We start from the raw sequence: 18,087 nt of genomic DNA on the forward strand, positions 1-18,087 counted from the left end.
TCCAAAAAATTAATTTGTTAGATTTTTGAAGCTTGGAAGCACCTAGCGTGATAGGATTCTTGAACATCAAAGTTATTTCACCTTATTTGATGGCTTCTCCTAATTATTTGGCAAGTCTTGTTATTTGGAGGTTTGTAGAGGTCGTAATTGACATCGGAAGCGGTTTCGACAACTAATTTTTGAATATATGGCACAACCAATTGCCATCTATTGTAACGATTTCCTTCTACTTTCACTTTTGCATTTTTCCAGGGGATACTTGTAACAAGGTATTCTTTTTCTCATTGCTCACAGAACATGGTTGCACCACGGATTCAGACATAGACATGCATCATAATTTTGATTTTGAAAACCCTGCACCTGTTTTAGCCTCTTGTTGCCCTGCAGCCAGTTGGCTACTCTCACGAAGGGTGCCCGCATGGCAATTAGCAAGACAATAACATAGAACTACTTGATATGCAAGAGTTTAGAGCAGTACAAACATGCATACATGTTTTGGAGTCTAATTTTGTACATTTGAATGCAAATGTGAGTAAAATGGTTGCTCTGCTTGTGCAATACATGCAACAATTGACCAAGGGTCCTATTAATGAGTAGCCTCAGGATATTTTTACTCTTGTGCATGGATTAAACACCCTTGGCTGTAGGAGCAAGGCTCCAATCCGGAGGTGTTACTCCTCCTCTCTCTAGAAAGAGATCAATGACTTGTTGAAAAATACAAAGCCATAGACTTTCGAGGGGAGGAATAGGATCGCAACAAGATATGGTGAATATATTCCTAATCAAATGGGATAGAATGCGCGAACTTAAAAAAACTCCGGATGCAGTCAAGGCACTGCAACAAGTGTAACATTGGAGGGTAAAGCCTATAAATGGTGGATGTTCCTCAAGGAGGAGGGAAACATACCACATACATGAATGGCTTTTGAGGACGTTGTGAAGGATTGGGGGGCTGGCCTCTACAACACCTCAAACCAACACCAAGAAAAGAGGATGAAGAGTATAGCTCTCTCGAGATAATATGGGCTGATCTTCTCTCACTAATTTTCTCAATTTCACACACACTCAACCTTGACTAGCCTCGACTAGCTCCGACTAGCTTCCCTCTACACCGCTACAACTCCCACTACACTCCATTGCACTCAAAGACACCAAGGAAGCAATAAAATCAAGGAAAAAAGTGAGAAAAAAACCATGGAAATCTCTGCACTTTTGACCATAACTCAAAGAGCTTCACTTCTTTTCAAACGCCCTTCCATGTGCTAGTAGGGCTTCCATAGGCGCTCCCATATATACACATAGCTTGACCAAAACCCACTCAAATCAAGCTTAATTTGAAAATCCACAAAGTTCAGCAAAAAAAATCAAAAAAGGTGATGGAAAACTTGGGGGAAACCTTGCCCTTTGATATATGTACAAGCAAGGCATTGCAGCACATAGTTTACCCTCGACTAGCTGCACCACAAGGAGCTGCACACACCATAGCCACCATACCTCAAAACAAGATGAAGAGAGGTCAATATGCAGAGCTAAGCACCCACTTTCATCAGCCCATTGAGGAGAGACACACTCTCAACTCACCACATCGGGCCCTCGACTAGCAAGACAGGCTGCTCTACTCCCAAAGGCCTCTATCCCTCGCGGCAATCAGGGCTTCTTGCTGCTAGATCTTCATCTGTCAAATCCCCCACTCAATCACGACCTCAAGCTGATAAAAACTCAGTTTTGTTCATATTTTTCAAGTACTAAGTGACTCTTTCAAGTCTCAACATGTCTATGTACAAAAACAGCAAAACTATGCACCCCGCACAACTGGCCCGCATGCGTAGAGACAGCTGGCACACACCGCCTTTGTACACTTTGTACAAGCATGCTTTATTTACATATAAGGGACCCAAAAGCATTAAAAAACCCTTTCCAGAGTCTTTGGGGTGGCTTGCATCATTCCGTAAAAACACGTCACATATTGCCCCCCCAACAAGCATGGAACACTTTCAAGTGTTTCATGTACATTTCTTGCTTCATCACATGATTCTGGTCACATAAGGCCTGATTCAGATCCCATTGACTCTTGCCTTATGCATCTTTCCATCCAAGTCCTTGAGCTGATAGCTTCCATTATCATACACCTTATGCACCACAAAAGGACCTTCCCACTTTGCCTTGAACTTTGTTTGAAAGGTATTGTCCAAAGCACTATTATACCTCATAACCAACATGCCTTCACATAGCCCTTTTTCCTTTATCTTTTCATTGAATACATCGGCCCTTCTTCTTCCCAAGTCTTCATAGTATCTAATGGCACTTTATCTATCCAACAAGTGGCTATGCATAGATGCCAGTCTCTCTTTTACATGCTCCTCCTCAACCAAACTATGCTTCAAAATGAACTCCAATGAAGGAAGCATCACATTAATCGGCATAACACACTCTTCTCCATATACCAAATGAAATGGAGTGAAGCCCATGGATGATTTTTGATTCACTCTACATGCCCACAATGCCCTCTCCAAATACATATCCCAATCTTTTGGATGTTCTTCCACAAGCTTGAACAATATCTTCTGTAAAACTCCATTGAATGCCTCCACCAACCCGTTGCATTGTGGATGATAAGGAGTAGCATACCTATGTTTGATCTCCAATTTCTCCACCAATTTAGTGATAAGATCATTCCTAAACTCTTTCCCTTGATCACTTACAAGCTCCAACGACACTCCAAATCTACAACATATGCAATCAAAAATAAAGCTGCATACATCTTTGCTTGTAGCCCCTCTACTAGCCTTTGCTTCTGGCCATCTTGTCATATAATCCACTGCACTAAGTATGTAGTGCTTCCCATTTCTAGTGCCTAGAAGAGGACCAATTACATCCACACCCCACTTCTCAAAAGGTCCATAGCTTACAATGTGTCTCAAAGGCTCAGGCATCAGCTTTCTCTTTTGATATATTTGGCACTCGTGACAGCTTCTACACCAATGCACAACATCCCTATTCATACTTGGCCACATAAGTTGAGCATTCAATAATTTACTTCTTGTAATTTCCACTCCAAAATGGCCTCCACATCCTTCCTCATGACATGCTTTTAAGAAATCAAAAACTTCATCATGGTAAAGAACTCTTCTCATGACACCATCAGCCCCCTTGTGATACATTTGCTCTCCAATCAAGACATACCTCATAGCTCTTCGTGTGATTGCATGCCTTTGTTGAGAAGCCAATCCCTTTCTTGCAAAACCCGTTTGCAACACATGTTCTTCCTCATGGAGGGATTCCCTTCCAAGATACCTTGGCTCTCTAATTATCACCGCATGCACATCCTTTGTGAACACCTGTTCCGCCAACTCATGAGCCCTTACATTCATATTTCGTTGTACATGCCATATTTGAAAGGAAGTAAAAGACTTTAACAACTTCCTCACTTTGAAAAACCATCCCTTCATGCCTTCTTGATTTACCTTCCAGGTACCTTGAACTTGCCGCACAATCAACATAGAATCACCTTTGATTAAAAGCCTCCTTACATGTCTTTTGACACATTCTTCTAGGACCAAATAGAGGCTTGCATAATCAGCCTCATTATTACTCTTTACATCCACTTCTTGGCTTCCAAACCAGCACTCAATGCCATTTTTATCCACAAATATATAACCAATAGTGCTCTTATTAATGCTCCTTTTGGAAGCCCCGTCAAAGTATAAGGTACCTTCTACATCCTGAAGCTCCACATGCATAGTTGGGCTTGGTGCTATCTTCTTGTCCAAATCTTTCTTCAACTCACTCCTTGCATGAATCTCTTTAAAAGTGAGCATATCCGCCATATTTTCTCTCACACTATCCTCCTTAGTAAAGCTCATGTCAAATTGTTGCAAGCTAAGTATCCACTTTTGCAATTTAGGACTATCCCCAGGATACCTTAGTGCATGAGGCAATAAACTACATGATGTTAACACCACAAAAGGCTTACAAATAAGATAAGATTTCAGCCTTTTTGTTGCATATACCAATGCCCAAACCAATTGCTCGATCTCATGCCAAGATTTTTGTGCATCATTCTTCACTTTGCTTATGTAGTACACCGGCCTCATATAAGATTGCTTTTTTCCTTTTTGCATCAATACTGCACCAATAGCATGCTCACCCACGCTCAAGCTCAAATAAAACATTTTATCCCAACAAGGAGGCATCATCAAAGGTAATGTAGATAGCTTTTCCTGGACGTCCTCAAAAGCTGTTTGCTCATGCTCCGTCCAAAGGAGCATCAATTCCTTTGTACTTTTAGGACTCTCCATCATAAGAAAACATTCCACTTTTGCAGGATCTGGAGCTATCCCATTCTCACTTACCTCATGGCCAAGAAGTATCACTCTAGCTCTTGCAATTTTACATTTCAAAGGATTGAGTTGACCCCCATCATCATCAATCCTTTTAAACACCATATCAAGATTTTTCACATGAAGCATTCTATCATTGTAAACACAAAAATCATCCATAAAGACTTTTACAAAGCTTCCAAGGTAAGGCCCCAATACTTTGTCCATCCAACTTTGGAAGCTCGCATAAGAATTCATCAAGCCAAAGGGCATCACCCTATAACAAAACACTCCCCATGGGGTCAAAAAGCTGGTCTTCTTTTGATCTTCATATGCAATCCCAATTTGAAAATACCCACTGAACCCATCACATACCGAATATCTCTTATGACCTGAAACAGTGTCCAAAATCTGATCCTGAAAGGGAAGGGGATAGTGATGCCGCTTTGTTGCCGCATTCAATGGCTTATATTCCACACATATTCTCCATTTATTTCCTTTTTTGGGACTATAACCTATAGCAAAACACTCCCCATGGGGTCAAAAAGCTGGTCTTCTTTTGATCTTCATATGTACCCACTGAACCCATCACATACCGAATATCTCTTATGACCTGCAACAGTGTCCAAAATCTGATCCTGAAAGGGAAGGGGATAGTGATGCCGCTTTGTTGCCGCATTCAATGGCTTATATTCCACACATATTCTCCATTTATTTCCTTTTTTGGGACTATAACCACAGGGGAAACCCATTCTGCATCATCCACAAGGTAGATAAAACCACCTTGCAAAAGCTTACTCACCTCTATCTCCAACACCTTTCGTTGAATGGTGCCCAATCTTCTTAGCTTTTGAGCAACAGGCTTTGCACCTTCTTTAAGCTTTATTTCGTGAAAAACACTCTTTGTTCCCCTCATTTGAGAATAATCTTTGGCAAACAACTTGGGATACTTATCAAACAATGCGTCATATGCTTCTCTCTCACGACTAGTCAGGTCACCTGCAAGCATATCCATTAATTTAGCTTTTGGTACATTCGGCTCATAGCATCCCCTTTATCACAATTTTCATCATATACATGTATCCCACAAAGATCTACATCAACATCAAGAAGACTTTGATCATAAACCTCATCGTCAGTACATGTAGAGGATGCACTAGAAGAACTGTCACACATGTCATAAGTGGATGGCGATAAATCTTGATGCATAGCTGGTTCATCATGAATTTCCAGCACCTTACATGTTTTCATATCATATCTAATCCTCTTCTCTTTAGTCCTGTCCACAAAGAGGTCAATACGTCCCCTGTACTAGTCCTGCCGTGACCTCATAGCAATCAACCAAGGTCTACCCAATATGACTGGATATGCCCCAAGCTTTGCAGGCATCACATGAATGTCCATGACAGCCCTTTGACCCAAAACATTAAGCTCCAAGTCATGAATAACTCCCAAGCATTTCACTCTACTACTATTTGCCATCTTCACACTGAACAAGGATTTGCCTGTGAGCTGCAATCCCAATTGCTGCATTGTTTCCTCTGTCATAACGCACACTTGGGCTCCGCCATCCATGTACGCCTTATTCACCCTCCTTCCATATATCCAAGCATCAACCACAGGCAAAACATCAGTAACTTTATGAAGCTGCACTACATGTGCATCGCGTGTCTTTACCTTCACCCTTCTAACACTAGCTAGTTTATGCCAGTGCCTTCTCATCATTGAGCTCAAATGCAAGAGTTTCCCATATGATATGTCGGCCCTCTTGTTCTTCAAGTCTTCTAAGAGATTGTATGCTGATTGACCCTTCCCAAGATGAAAATCATCCATGCCTATCTTCCTTCTTCTTGCCCTTACCTTTGCCTGCTTACTACTTTCAGCCTCTTCCATAGGTGCCTTGCCTTTATCTACATCTCTCCTTGGCTTTGTCCTTGCTCTTTCCTCTTTGAAAAGGCCTTCAATCCCTAATTTTTGTGCCCTTGTTCTCTTATTTTCAAAGACATCAACCTCATCATCTTCATCTCCCTCCTCAACTGCCTCCAAAATTCCTACGTTAAATTGCGGAGGTGCTTGAGCTTGATTTTGTCCCTGTTGTTGTGCAAGTCCTTGACCTTGGAGAGGTTGCACATTTCCATTTACATTGCCTTCATTACCTATTTGTCTTTGTATGATAGGATATATACCTCGTGGCTCTCTCCTTGGTTGATTGCAATTGGGCGATATAAGCCCTCTCTCCCCACAATTGTAACACATCACATTATCACCTCTATTCCTTTGAGGCCGTTCTCCTTGAGGTCTTCTTACTTGTTGTTGGATAGCTTGCATAGAAAGGTTGAAGTTTCCTATTTGCTCTGTCAATCTTTGAATGTCTTGGTGAAAGGATTCCTGTCCTCTATTGTCCACTCTTGGAGCTTCTACATGGATTTCCCTTTCAACATGCATATCCAAAGGCAAAGGCTCGACCACATTATTTGTTGATACATAACCATCCCTTTGATGTACATTTGCTTCTCTTTCCCTATTTGCCATTTCATGCCTTCTAACCTTCTTTCTCCATTGCTCTCTAGCAACCTTTATTGCCTCATTGTAGGTCCCTGGGTCCTTGAGCTCCACATTGTCTCTAATGCTTTGATGTAAGACAACCACAAACCTATCTTTCTTCAAGAAATTAGGGGGCATTTGATTCTCTTCAAGTCCCTTTATGATCTTTCTCCAACAAGCTTCAAACCTGTTTATGTGCACATTGATGTCTTCATGTTCTCCTTGTTGTAGCTTGCTTAGCTCTCTCCACAAATACTCAGGATCATCCTCCTTCTCAAACTCTTCTCTCAAGGAATGAGAAAGAAGATTCCAATCTCCCTTTACACCACCTTCAAGCCTATCTTCATACCATTCACGTGCTTCACCTTCAAGTAGCAAACTCACCAAACGTACCTTGAATGCACCATCGTCCCTATTGCTCTTCAATGCAATCAATTCGATCCTTCGGATGAACTTGTCCACATCTTCTCCTTTCCCACCCTTGAAGACTTCATACCCATCTCCTGCCATAGGCCTTGAGTTGATCTTCAAATGGATGCCAATCTGTAGATCAAAACCCTGTTAGAAGGATTCTCTTCTCCTCAATGGGGGCACCAATTTATGTGAAGGATTGGGGGGCTGGCCTCTACAACACCTCAAACCAACACCAAGAAAAGATGATGAAGAGTATAGATCTCTCGAGATAATATGGGCTGATCTTCTCTCACTAATTTTCTCAATTTCACACACACTCAACCTCGACTAGCCTCGACTAGCTCCGACTAGCTTCCCTCTACACCGCTACAACTCCCACTACACTCCATTGCACTCAAAGACACCAAGGAAGCAATAAAATCAAGGAAAAAAGTGAGAAAAAAACCATGGAAATCTCTGCACTTTTGACCATAACTCAAAGAGCTTCACTTCTTTTCAAACGCCCTTCCATGTGCTAGTAGGGCTTCCATAGGCGCTCCCATATATACACATAGCTTGACCAAAACCCACTCAAATCAAGCTTAATTTGAAAATCCACAAAGTTCAGCAAAAAAAATCAAAAAAGGTGATGGAAAACATGGGGGAAACCTTGCCCTTTGATATATGTACAAGCAAGGCATTGCAGCACATAGTTTACCCTCGACTAGCTGCACCACAAGGAGCTGCACACACCATAGCCACCATACCTCAAAACAAGATGAAGAGAGGTCAATATGCAGAGCTAAGCACCCACTTTCATCAGCCCATTGAGGAGAGACACACTCTCAACTCACCACATCGGGCCCTCGACTAGCAAGACAGGCTGCTCTACTCCCAAAGGCCTCTCTCTATCCCTCGCGGCAATCAGGGCTTCTTGCTGCTAGATCTTCATCTGTCAAATCCCCCACTCAATCACGACCTCAAGCTGATAAAAACTCAGTTTTGTTCATATTTTTCAAGTACTAAGTGACTCTTTCAAGTCTCAACACGTCTATGTACAAAAACAACAAAACTATGCACCCCGCACAACTGGCGCGCATGCGTAGAGACATCTGGCGCACACCGCCTTTGTACACTTTGTACAAGCATGCTTTATTTACATATAAGGGACCCAAAAGCATTAAAAAACCCTTTCCAAAGTCTTTGGGGTGGCTTGCATCATTCCGTAAAAACACATCACAACGTGTTTCAAAAAATAATTTCTACCCCCCAATGAAATAGGTAAAAATTGAAATGCATGCGACAAGTGCTCTATGCGTCACCATAAGACATTGCTTAAGTACATCTGACACTATTGCCATGTGATCCTCAAGCTGGAGGGTTTAGATGCATTCCAGTAAGTGCATGGGATCATCCATGGGTTAACACCAGAATCTTAAGATGCTTGAGGAAGCTACAGTGTAGGCTCATATCCATTATGATCCCATTGAAAAAGCATTGCATAGTACATACATGTCTTAACACTTCAAATGCAAATGGATGCGCATCCTATGGTCATAATAAGAGGATTTTTTTTGTAGCTTATTTGATGCATTCAAAAAGCCCAAAGGGGCCATCTTTCTAGTGAAGATTTTGAGAAAGCAAAGAAGGATAAACTATGTTTTAACTACTTAGGAAGTGGACACGGTCAAAATTATTGTCCCAAGGAAAAATTTGTTGTCTAAGATAAGGAGAAAGCATAGACATTATGCAATTGCTTCTCTAGAGTCCTCTTCTTGATTTCCCAATGTGGAAGTAACACTGTCTTGTGGCCTCCATCTGGCAACCGTTGATCCACATAAGCTGGTGCATATGCATGGGTTTATCTAAGGTCACATGGTGAGAATCTTGGTAGAAAATGGTGCCTCACACAATCTCATTAACTATAAGTTAGTGAAACATCTCGTTTATCCCGAGACCCCTAGTTCCCACCGCTACAAAAGATAGCCATGATTCACAACCATAATGATATAGAGTGGGATACACAAGTAAAGGGTGCACCTTTGGAGATTCAAGGGTATCATACATATTTGTTTTCAGGTTATGAATATGGTTTGGGAAGATGTGGTACTAAGTTAGGAGTGTTTACAATCCTCCTTAAAGCATAGCTATGCACATAATAGTTTAATGTTTGAATCCATTGGTGTGCACGTCATGCTATTGGGGAAAAGAAATGTGCCTTCCTCACCACTTATTTGCATATTTGAGCTTATGAAGCACTCTTTTGAATATGAAATAGAAGAAATATTTTTGTGTTACTTGCTGTGTCATTTTTTGTCAAATGTTGATAACATTTTAATAAATGATGCTTCTTCATGCCATATTCTTCTCTCTCTTCTTTTTCATCTCTTTCTACTTCTCTATCAGTAGGACAAGCAAATATTACTAGTAAATTAAAAGAACTTTTAATGATATACAAACATGTGTTCTAAAAAGACATATCGCTAGGATTATTACTGACACATTCTATGTAGCATGGCATAGATGTGTTTGCACGTAGTAAGCGCGTTAGTAAACCACCCTAAAGAATGAGTTATTCTAAGGCTACTGAGGTGGAGCATCAGCTTGCTAACTACATCAATAGAGAGTTCATTCAACTTAGTTCTTCACCATGGGCATCTCCCATTCTATTGGTGAAGAGAAAGGACGGTACTATGTGCATGTGCATAGACTATCGTGGTCTAAACATGAATCTTACTATTAAGAATGAATATTCGTTGTGGATGAGTTATTTGATGAACTTACCCATGGTTATATTTTTCAAAAAATAGATGTGTGATCAAGGTATCATCAAGTGTGCATTTGGCTTGTAAAAAACAAGGTTTGGACATTATGAGTTTTTGGTTATGCCCTTTGGGTTAATCAATGTACCAATTACTTTCATGATGCTTATGGATAGTGTATTGAAACCATATCTAAGAAACATTTTCATTGTTTTTCTTGATGACATTCTTGTGTACATTGCCTCTAAGGAAGAGCACTTACAATATCTAAAGTAAGTGTTTGATTTATACTGCAAAACAAGTTATATGCAAAAGAATCCAAGTCTGACTTTTTGAAAGATGAGATTCACTATTTGGGAAATGTAATTTTGGTTGCCGGCCTTCATATGGATAAATCAAAAGTGGATGCCATTCATATATGGCCTTCTTTCAAAAATTTAGAAGAGCTTCAAATTTTCTTGGAATTTGTATGGTTGTACCAACGGTGTGTTAAAAACTATGATCATGTTGCTACTCCTATGATGGACCAATTGAAAGACAAGGGAAAAATATTTCAATGGGGCAAATATCGATAATAAAATTTTGATGCACGCAAAGTCTCTCTAGCTACTGCACCCATTTTAGATATTGTGGACCCCATGAAACCTTTTGGGCTCAAAATAGATGCTAGTCTTTGTGCTATTGGAGTAGTTCTTCTACAAGAGGGAAGGCCAATTGTGTTTGAAAGCAAGAAACTTGATTTTACACAATAGAATTATTTTTTTATGAAAAAGAACTCTATGCAATAGTGTCTACTTTGAAATTGTGGTGACGATGTTTGTATAGGGATCAATTTGAAATTATGTTTGACCATGAAAATATGAAAAATGTTTTAGATAACAAATTGATTTGAAGGTTGAAAGGCCTTCAGGAGTATGATGCCAATCTTCGATATCATAAGGGACGATACAATGTGGTAGCAGATTCTCTTAGTCATATACACGAGATCAACTCTCTTCTCTTCATAAAATCTCAATGTGAGTTTTTAAAAGCTTTAAAGGGTAAATGTGAGCATGATGATGTGCATTTCAAGGTGTGGATCCATGTCAAAATGAGGTATCCTTCTCACTTCAATGCTAGCAGTGTGTCTACTTCCTGCACACCTAGTTTTCCTCTTTCAAGTCATGAGTTACAAAGATGCAAGAATTTGTCCATAAATGATGGGTACCTGCTCCATAAGGTGAGAGTTTGTGTACCGATAGATGAAAAAATTCAATGCCAAATTCTTTATGAATGTCATGATAGTCCTAGTGTAGGGCACCAAAGCATAAAGAAAACGCATGCACTCACATGATGATAATTTTACTGGCCAGGTTTACATGGATATGCTCAAGACTATGTCATGCATTGCCAAAAATGTCAAGTTAATAAAGCAAAGTGCCTAAATCGGAGAGTATCTCTATGGACTTTAATATTGTGGGTCTACCAACCAATGTACAAGGTCATGACTCAATATGGGTGGTGGTCAATTGGTTGATTAAATTTTATAAATTTATTCCAGCCAATTCTAGTATTAAGACTCTAGAGTTAGCAAAAATATTTGTTGATAATTTGTATAGATTATATGGATTGCCCAACAATATTACGAGTAATCTTGACCCCAAGTTTAATAGTCGTTTATGGAAGGACTTGTTTGAGCGACTGGGAAAACAACTCAACAAATCATCTAGAGATGGATGGCCAGACTAAACATGTTAACCAAGTGCTAGAGGACATGCTAAGAGCATAAGTTAGCACAAAAAGTCTAATTGGGAAGATTATATCCTTATTTTAGAGTTTTCTTATACCATAGTGCAAAGACTTGTTATGATTGGATTTAACCCTTTCATGCTTATGTATGGTTTTCAACTTAGATCACTAGTTACAATGGGGCTAGTGATTGAAAAGCTTCAACAAGTCAAGGATTTTCTCCAAGATCATATGGGTATGCTAAAAATTGCTCAGCAAAATGTTTGACAAGCACATCATAGATATAAAAAGTACGCTAATGATAAAGTTCGGTAACCTTCATGGAAGAAGAAGGGGTATTTTATGTATGTCAGAACATTCAAAAAGTTGTAAAACTGGGTCGACACCTAAATTCTCTCCTAGATATTGTGGGGCTTTTAAGATACTCAAGAAATTTAGAGATATGCCTTACAAAATTTCTTACTTGCAGATTTTTGTACTCATGTGGTTTTTAATGTAAGTTATTTACGTAAATGCTTGCATAGGGACAACAATGCTTTTGATCAATAGATTTTTGTTGATTTCATTGAAAAGTCGTTTACGTAAACGCTTGCATAGGGATGACTGTCATTGATCAATAGATTTTGGTTGATTTCATTGAACCTCTAACCTAAGCACATTTTAGACTATCATGATTTACATACTCACCATTGTGTGCATCATCACAAGCACTAGTTAAGTGGAAAGACCGACGTGAAAATGGTGACACTTGGGAAAACATTAGTGTTCTTAAGAATAAATTTCTCACTTTTGCTTTTGAGGACAAAAACACTTCTCCAAGGAGGGAGTAATGTAAGGCCAAGGGCTAGTGTGAAGCTAGCTTGGGGTTTGCCTATATATTGGCATATGGCTGGGTGGAGAGCTAGGCTTCACTCCACACTATGTTTTAAATTGGATGTGTGCTTCTATAGAACCTCATGGAGAGGTATCTTTATGAAATCATCAATGAGGTGCTTGCAACATTCTATGTGGCATCATGAGGGTGGAGAGGAGGTGCCCATGGTAGGTCATCCCCAATAGGAATTCGACCCTTCTAGTGGTGTATACTAAGAAAAAGGCCATGGAGATTCTAGATGGGTAGGGTAGGAGTTAGCATAGACACAAAGGCTAGAAGAACAAATGTGGGGAAGTAAGCGGTGCAAAAGACTAGTATGGTTTATTAGGGAGATAATAGAAAAATTGAGAGACTCATAGGGCTCTTTGAGGACATTGAATTTAATAACAGCGGGTTGGAGTAGTATGTTCACATTTGCCATCGTGGAATTTGGTAGGGATCCCAACTACCAAGGTACCTGGGTAGATCTTTCATTTGGACACTCACATTTGTCTAGGACTGGGGGTATAGTTAGTTGTATCTCCTACATGATGGGTAGGGTCTTATCACCCATGATTATTGAGATATAGCAAAGATACCCATGGAAAACTTTGAGGCTACAACCTCTTCGCATTGGAGAAAAGATGATCAAGACTTTGGGCTATTTGAGACAGAAGAAGGGGATCCTATAATGTTACAAAATGGACGAGGACATTCCTTTGGAGGATGATTATGTGTCTGAAAGAGTTTTTTGATGATGAGGATGCTTTAATCAACCTATAGTAGATGCACATCTTGGCTTGATACATACATGTGCCCTTCCCTCTCCAACCTAGTTTAGTGATGAATCTGGAATCACCATGGCCAATCCAAGAACATGCCTTGCATGTAAGGACGTCATATAAAAAAAAATTGTTCACACATAACTTGGAGGCTCTAAAGTTGAGTCTTATATGTATGAAAAGGAAGCTCATAGCTAGTCCCTACCTACAACACAAAGCTGATAAAATAACATCGAAATATTGATAGTAAGAACTCACAAACGAGAAACATGCTCTACATGCAATGGACACTTTTGGGGCAAAAAGGGGACACATGGACATACTCACATGTTGTGATTGAGACTCATAAACTATGAAAATTTGAATTAGAAAAATAAATTGCATATCCTTTGGATGTAATCCACAACCACTCAAACACCCTTTTTGAGGCTTTATAGTTTTCTCCATACATCCCATAGCTATAAGCAATTATACACATAACTAGCACTTGCAACATCAATTAGCACTCAATACATAGTAAAAGATATATTGAGGGATATGAAATATCTAGAGAGCATCGAAAACCACAAAAAACACACCATAACTAGATGTGGAGCACTTGCAATACTAAAAACCATCATGAGATGAAGAATAAAACTAAATGATTATGATATGATTTGTGAATTGATGATTGCAATTTGGTCTACACATAATATGCCATTGCATGCAGGTGCAAAAACTTCAACAACTCTTTTAAACTTGGAATCACAATTTGTGTTGCATGCATTCAACATGTATAGATATCCTCTCAGCACTTCGCTCTAAATTATGAAATTTCATACATGATTCATGAGGGATAGAGGAGATTATAGTGATAATTCTTTGTGCTGCTTAATGAAGAGGATGATGAATCAAAAGTGCTATGCTTTTGGAACCTTAAGTAAATGAAGGACAATAATACATTTATTGAACAACCTATCAATCTGTGTAGCATAATGAGAAATTGGTGTAGAATGTTCAAAATTTTTTCTCTACAAAGTTGGAGACCACCATAAGACCATGGGTAGTACCATGCTAATCTCTCCCATCCAACTCCCTTAGCTATAGATCCTTACATTTGGCTCTTTGTTGGCCTTGCCCTTACGAGACACTTGCCTTGACATTAACCCCCCTTGGAGGGCTTTGTTTTTGCTAAAAGAAAGTGATGAATCTCTTCTTAAGAACACTATAGTTTTCCCAAGTGGTACCTTCTTAAGAAAACGACATTTTTTTCCAAGTGACACCTTCGTCAAGTCTGTCTTTCCATTTGACTTGTACGAGACTAATACTTGATGATAATCATGATGTTATATATGTAACTCATAAAAGTTTATGATTCTTTTAGGTTCTTGCGGTAGATTTAAAGGTTCAATGTGCTCAATGAAGGTAGCTAGGTCATAACTTATTTGTCATGTTATAAGTGTTGTAAATTTACATGAAGTACCGGATGGAGCTCGCCAAGTTGCATGCAATTCCCTTCATAACCCCCAAAACCTCCCTCATTTTATTCATCTTCCATTTGGCCTCCCTTTATTGAGTTTCCCTTTCTTTCATGGCTTATACAATTGGGCCTTTGTAAGAACACCACATTTGGCATACATATTCACTAATGCTATGCCAAGGGGACTATCTTTATAGACCCAACCCCTTATTCATGGCCCATCTCAGTAGCCCTCATGAGGCTAGCATAGGTCATTGCATCCAAGAAAAGGCCTTAATATTTCAAAAGTTCAAAACAGGTGAGTGCTTTCTAACCACTTTCATGTTCATTATATATTTCCACTAGTAGTGCATTCCATGGCACCACACCATGAAAAGGAAGCTCACCAAATACACATTGTGCATTTGGAAGTTCACCAAAGTTGATGTACACATCAACACAATGCATTGACAAGCCCAGCATTTGCACTCTCAAGCCCTTTCTATTACCTTCCTTAGTTGCTCCTAAGCTACCACAAGCTTTCAAAAGGAAAGGAAAGTTACTGTGTTAGAAGATACTCCATTAATTTGATAGATGAGTGGTTGTGCAGTATGACCATTTTAAGCATAGCTTGTGATGCATGTATCAGGCTAGATGCTCATCCATTTCTTTTCTTAGTTTTGGCAAGATCATCTCATTTCACATACATATTCCCAAGCCCAATATACCCAAGAAAATCAAACATTTCAATTTCCTCTTTGATAATCTTATCATATCGGTTGCACCTGGGCTTGCACATGCCTTGAGTGAACAAGAGAAAGGTTGTTTTACATGAAGGGATATATGCCTTCACACTTCATCTATTTGAATTGATTGACTACTCTCTCCGCTTGCCCATGTTGGTGATATGTTGTACAAAGGGCACCCCAAGTGACTTTATCATGGATTGAAAGCTTATTAGAGACTTGTTGTGCTCTTGCCAATTCACCACATTTGGCATCCATACCTACCAATGCAGCGCTAAGCAACAGAATCAAGAAAGTCAGTAGCAATAAAGATCAACAAAATCCCATTCATTAATCCTCCAATGATACTGTGGTGATTAGCACTGTCCATGCATACATCATGCATAGAATGCTTTTCAAGCTGTGCAAATCTTTGATTGGACCATTCTAAACCAACATCAAATTAGAGCAAATACTAGATTCTATCACAAATGCCTCTCAACACTTGCCTTCGGCCACATGAGAATGGCCTAATTTCACCAGACACACATCAAGATGCACATACATCAGATAACTAACAATTGTTAAAGCAGCTTGATCGTAGCTTAGACAGTCAATTATTAAAGCAGGACATAAGACATGTCCTAGAAGTCATAGATTAATTAACCATCACAAATTTTAGGAAGGTTTGTATTGTTGCAGTCTTGCACAATCCCAACTTTGGCGGGCTTCTATGGTGCATAATGGGAAGAACATAGTTTCTAGGATCAGTCCACTGCCTCCGCGTAAGACCAACTTTAGCTGCTTAATTTGCATGAAGATAATTTTCTTGCTTAAAGTTAATTTGCAGAAGTTTTGCAGCTTGCTCATCATTAACATCTATTGCTCATCAAACCGTCACTAAAGCTTTGCAGTTGCTTGCATGTGATTGAATGCATTATTTGATGCCCTGCATGTGAGCATCGGTTGCTTATGCACAACTCTATGTACGTCTATTGCGACTCAGGATTGGAACTCAACCAACACCACTTTGGATACCTAAGATTCGTTCAAGTATTTTCCATCTTTTCCAACTTAATTGGATGCAGCCAATGGTTTTGAATGCTATCCCCCATCTTGCATTGATGAGAAAGCAGGATACCAGAGGTTAAAAAAGCTCTGAAGCAAGCTCACAATGTGCAATAAGAGGCTGAGCTTGGGCTGAGGGAAGATTCAAAGAAGCAGAAGGGGCACTGTTAGGAGGGACGTTGAGAGGGGTTGTAAAGTCGAGGCCACAAGGAGGAGATGCCTCAGTCAAGGATTGACAAGAAAAGCGACGATGATGGCCATGAAAGGGGGCGCATCTGGCTAGGAGAAAGGGGAGGACTGTTGGAGGGGCAATTTGAGAGCACGGGAGGACTGAAGCTCAAGTGGGGCGTCCAAAGCGGAGAAGAGGAGAACCCAATGGGTGCCAAAAGGGCTTGGTCAATGAGGGACAACCAGGAAAAGCGGGGCTCTCATAGCGCTGTAGAAGGGGAGCCACGAGGGAGCAATATTGAGCGAAGGCAGGGCCACCCTCCTTTGTACGGGGTGTCGTGGAGTTGCCAAGGAGAAGGGGCACGCATTCTGAAGCAAGAAGGGAGCACAAACTCAAGATGCAGGGGAAAGGTGCCGAAGACATGCAGCTCGCAGGGCTACATAAGCGGAGAAGGGCAGTGACAAAGACGACCAGCATGGTGGGAACAAAGAGGCAATGAGCGAAGGCCTTGGAGCTCTTATTAGCCTTCCATCTGCTGCGTCTTGATGATGATGCAGATTTTGGCTGTCAAAGCCAAAAAAAGCATCGTCCACGCGCCAAAAAAAGCGAGGGCAGGAGAATCTCTCTCAAGAGTGATTGACATGGCTTAAACATTACGAAGAGGCAGAATGGCTCCGCAGAGAGGCCGAACTGGGTCTGCTGAAGGGAAGTCGAAGGAGCACTTCTCTTGAATATGCTGTGGGATCTCCATTAGGAGAGAGTAAAGGCTCAGATGACATTAAGATCTGTCGGGTCTATAAGGAGAAATATGCAGGCTGGTTGCCTGCGTAGGGATCAATTGTGTTAGTATAAGATGCCTAAAGCCTAAGGCCTGTGTCACACTGGAGCAGGCAAATGTTGGCCATGCCTAGGTGGCCGACTCTCATTTGCGAAGGAAAAAGGAAACGATGGCCTGCAGCTTTTGCTAGAGGGGCAGGCAAGAGAGCCCGGCCAACTTGTGAGGGAATCGGCCAGCTGCAAAAAGCGCGCGTGCGAAAGAAGCTTAGAGGTTTCGAGCTCTGCCTGTCAGCCTGAAATATGGACGCTCTACCACTTGGATACAGCCGGTTTGCTGGAGATCTTGGGCATTGTATACCTCATAGCCCAATGTGACTGCGTTTGCCTGGCCACCTTCCAAAAAGCGGTGTGGCCGCCTGCCCCAGTGTGACAGGGGCCTAAATGTATCCGTGTGTATTTGAGCACTGCAACGTTGTTGAAACCCTCTCCTTTCCCACTAAAATACTTGCCCTCAGTCAAGTGCATACAA

This window comes from Adiantum capillus-veneris, chromosome 12 (genome assembly GCF_014529385.1).
Source record: "Adiantum capillus-veneris isolate H3 chromosome 12, ASM1452938v2, whole genome shotgun sequence".
In the NCBI taxonomy this organism is placed as follows: domain Eukaryota; kingdom Viridiplantae; phylum Streptophyta; class Polypodiopsida; order Polypodiales; family Pteridaceae; genus Adiantum; species Adiantum capillus-veneris.